Source organism: Neofelis nebulosa, chromosome 6, assembly GCF_028018385.1.
Source record: "Neofelis nebulosa isolate mNeoNeb1 chromosome 6, mNeoNeb1.pri, whole genome shotgun sequence".
Lineage (NCBI taxonomy): Eukaryota > Metazoa > Chordata > Mammalia > Carnivora > Felidae > Neofelis > Neofelis nebulosa.
In genome coordinates this window covers 8234490-8238792 of record NC_080787.1, presented here as the reverse complement: position 1 = coordinate 8238792, position 4303 = coordinate 8234490, and the positions used below count along the sequence as shown (strand labels likewise).

General features: G+C 47.1%; 1 long non-coding RNA gene across 1 annotated transcript; it reads left to right on the top strand.

Moving 5' to 3' along the window:
• The first annotated feature begins 1691 nt into the window (after window positions 1-1691).
• Window positions 1692-4303, top strand: LOC131513673 (uncharacterized). The gene is made up of 2 exons (XR_009262708.1): window positions 1692-1917; window positions 3453-4303. It is a non-coding gene; the product is annotated as an uncharacterized LOC131513673 (long non-coding RNA).

The window sequence follows — 4303 nt, the reverse complement described above, 5'->3', positions numbered from 1 at the left end:
TCCAGTTCCTGCCTCCTCTGTGTCCACCGTGACTCTACCGGGGGCTCAGTCTGGATAAACGCACAACTATCTAATGACTCCTCAGAGAAAATTCTTCCTTGTGGTATAGCCCTGTGAGTTCAGAGTGCTCTGCAATTACATGCCCAAGGAGTTCTTGCTGTCTTTAATGAGCTTTGCAAACTGTCAGCCTAGGATGAGGTTTGATCCCTGGAAGGATTTCTTCCTTTACTTGTCCAATTTTGTTTTGTTTTGTTTTCTTATATATATTTTGTTTATATATATATATATATATATATAATATATATATATATATATTTGTAATTTATTGTTATGTATATAGTTATATATAATTTATTGTTATATATATTGTTATATATATATGATATACATGTCATATAGATATATAATTTATTGCCACATTGGCTAACATACAGTGTGTAAAGTGTGCTCTTGGTTTTGGGGGTAGATTCCTGCGGTTCATCGCTTCCATACAACAGCCAGTGCTCATCCCAACAGGTGCCCTCCTCGATGCCCATCACCCACTTTCCCCTCCCTCCCACCCCCCCCACCACCCCTCAGTTTGTTCTCTGTATTTAAGAGTCTCTTATGGTTTGCCTCCCTCCCTCTCTGTTTGTAACTATTTTTCCCCTTCCCCTCCCCCATGGACTTCTGTCGAGTTCCTCCCTCAAGATCCACATACGAGCAAGAACATACGGTATCGGTCTTTCTCTGACTTATTTCACTCAGCTTAATACCCTCCTGTTCCATCCATGTTGCTGCAAATGGCAGGGTTTCATTCCTTCTCATTGCCGAGTAGTATTCCGTTTACTCGTCCAGTTTTGGAGCACTGCTCTTTCTCCTTAATCATCCAGTCGTTCTTTTCTGCCCCGGGTCACGATGGGAGAAGAGAATGAATTTTAGTATTTCGTTCTGCTAATGGGAAGAGTAAATTCCAAATGGTTCTCTTTTAGGCCAGGAATACAGGGCCATTTTCCTTGGGTGATGTCACCAAAGAATAGCCTATCTGGCTTCCTCCACACTTGGTAAAAAGAGTACAGGGACGACCCGATACCAGTAATCATGATTATCAGGCATGTGCCATTTTCAGGATCCACTCCAAGTTCCCCAGAGCTGCACTGGACAGCTGGTGCGGTCGGGGCCGCTGAGACTCACTGTCAGAAATGGTCTGGTTGTTCCAGATATCTACTTGAACTGCGTGCTTAATAATGTCTGTCTGCCCAGAGGGCACTAGAATGTCCCTGGCCTGTCGAGGCCCCTGATATTTCCATTTTTTTCCAGAGAGCTATTGGCCTGAGGCCCCCGGAAACATTGCTTCATTGCCCGGCCTTGTAAGAATTTGCCTGACCTATTTCGTGGAGGCAAATTAACCCTAGTCTCACGGTTGTTTCATGCAAAAGGGAGAAATGAAAGTTTTTACCGCTGTGACTGGGTCCCATTTGCGTGAGTCAATTACAGCCACTGAAATGGCCAGTCCTATAAATGCTCTTTTAATGGAGACAAAGTCTTCGTGGGTCTAGATTGGGTCGATCTGGGCCTCAAAAAAGGACAAATCCCCTTCTTTAGTTCTGTGGCTGGATTCTTGGGTGGGGCCCCCCTTCTGTGAGCATCAGACTGCTAGTAACACATGGGTGTTCACACCCGAACCACGCCCTCGGTTGTGTGATGTCTGTGGTTACACGGAGCGGCACAGCCCTCCCATCGTGGTTTGTCACGGAAACCGGAGGAAAAAAGCTCCCACCTTCTCCTCCTCCCATAGACTGAGGCTGGGGAGGAACTGAAGAATCTAATGCCTACGAGATGACATTTCCGAGTTAAGGGAGCCTAGTTTTTGTGTTCCTGAAGGGAGTGCTCGCCGAGAGGGAAACGCCTCAGACGTGAAGACAGTTCTTACTCTGGGTCGGCTCAAAGACGCACGCTGCAAAAGGAAGGGTGGGATGGGGGTGCCCTGTGATGATGTCGAAGACAAGAGGTGACGTTCTGAACAGTAAGAGAACTGTGAACCCCACCGTTTGGCAAGTGAGGAAAACCTCCCTTCCTTCTTAAAATCTGAGATGGTTTTCTCAGAAAGTAAAGATTTGTTTACTGATTCAGCTGTTATGGCACGTTTCCCTGGAGGACGATTTGTCTCCAGCAGAACCACCCTAAGAGTGCTCACGCCTGCCCGGGCACTGGGAGGCCTTGAAGCCAAAGCCGACAGGACCCCTCCCACCCGCCCCCCACCAGTGTCGGCCAGGGGTCTGTAGGTCTTGGTGCAGTGAAGCCTGGGGCTGATAGCCTGAGACCCCTGAGGAACTACTGGAGTAAATATTCCAGGCTGAAGGGAATGTACTGCCTGGGAGCAGGCATGGTCCTGGGCTCAGTTTCTATGGGTAGAAAGGGGTCCCCCAAAGGGAGGGTGAGCCAGGGATGAGGGTTTAAAATTTTTCTTTTTCTCCCACGTATACATATGTATGTATATGTATATATGTGTGTATATATATGTGTGTGTGTCTCTGTATATATATATTTTATATATATGTATATATGTATTTATATTATATGTACATATACATACATATAAATTTTAATATTATATATTATTAATTATATTTATGTATTTATTATTATTTAATATTATCTATTATATTAATATACATTAGGTTTTCTTGATTTGAAAGCAAGGAAGACCGAATAGGAATTGTGTGCACTTCACAAGTCTCCTTGTAAAGGATTTAATGTTTTAGGTGTTTTTCCTCCCAAACAGGGAAAAGGCATGTCTGGCCCAGAACTTGAAGTTCTAGCCTCCTGCCGGGTAGTTTCCTAAATTCCCCGAGCGCTGGGAGGGGGGAAGCGTGCCAGACCTGCAGCGCGAGGCGCTGGGAGAAGGGGGGCTCAGGCCTGGGAGGGGAAGCCCGGCCCGGCCTCGGCGAGGGACCACTGAGGATGCAGATGAGACCCCTCTGTTCCTGGAGACGCCAGAGGAGGCGGACTCCCGAAGGCGTGAGAGCGGCTGCTCGGGGTCCTCGGAGGTCCCCGCCCACACGAGGTGGCCCACGGGGAGGGGTGGGGGAAACGCGTGGCGGGCTGGGATGTGGTCCTCTTCCGCCACCTACCGACGGCATCGCTCCCTGCGGCTTCCGGACACACTTAGTCCGCCTGTTCCCTGGACCGGGGCAGGATGGGCACCGACTCAGAAAAACGAAAACTATTCAAGGCACGTTTTCTGCATCCAAATCAAAATAGATTTGCTGAGTCCGCAGGGGAAAAGACGTGTCCTGGCAATCTAGGTCACCTACTTTACCGGGTGAATTAGCTTTGATTTTCAGCTGCTGAAATAATGTATAAGCATAACGGGAGGCAGAATTCAGTCTTCTTTCTTCTGTTAGGTTAATGTTTTGGAATACATAAAAGTATTGCATGTTTTTAAGATTTGTGTCGTTGCTGGTTTTTAGAAAATAGGATTACCCTGAAGGTATTGAAGGAGTTTTCAGAAGAGAAATAATAGAGGACTACGGTCTGCAAGCAAGGAGTGCCAAGTGTCTGCAGAGGCAACAACACTACGCGGCTCCGTGGGGTGTGCACGCGCAAGCCGAGCGTGGGAGACTGTCCACCCGTCACACTTGTACTTTCACTGGAACCTGGAGAACATGCTACCCAAAGCGCAACTGTTCATCCGCTTCCTTTCAGCGATCCAACTTCAAGAGTTCTGTCCCAAGAATTCAAAACCGTGAGAAAAGTTGTGCGGACGACAGTCTCCCGAAGGCCAGTCACTGTTCCGCAGTAGAAGAAGAAGAGAGGTCAAGTCATGGTCCATTCAGAATATGGAATATTACGGAGGCACGGGGATTATTTTGACAGGTGGCAGTATGTGAAACCCACCCCCACGAAGATGTGGACTAGGAGATAGATACAGGAAGATTGCAGAAAACCGGAAAAGAAAGCGGAGTTCGGGGGCAGGTGACTCTAACGAGGTGTTACGTGACGCATGCTCACATTTCTGTTTTCCTAATTACGTAACCGATACAGGGAAGCTTTCCGGTCTTAACATATTTAAGTTATACGGAAGCGTGTTCAGTAGCAGGTGGAGGACGCCACCAGGTGGCTGCTCCTGGCTTGTCTGCTCCCCATTAATCAGACGGTGTCAGCTCTCTGTCTTCTTCCTCAGAGGCACGCGCTCGCGCAGGCGCATTATATGTGGCATTATTTTAACATGAAAGTGATAATATTGTATTTCTTGAAACTCGGTTCTTTTAACAATATGCACTCTAGGTCTTTCTGGATCAATAAATATAAATCTACCTCA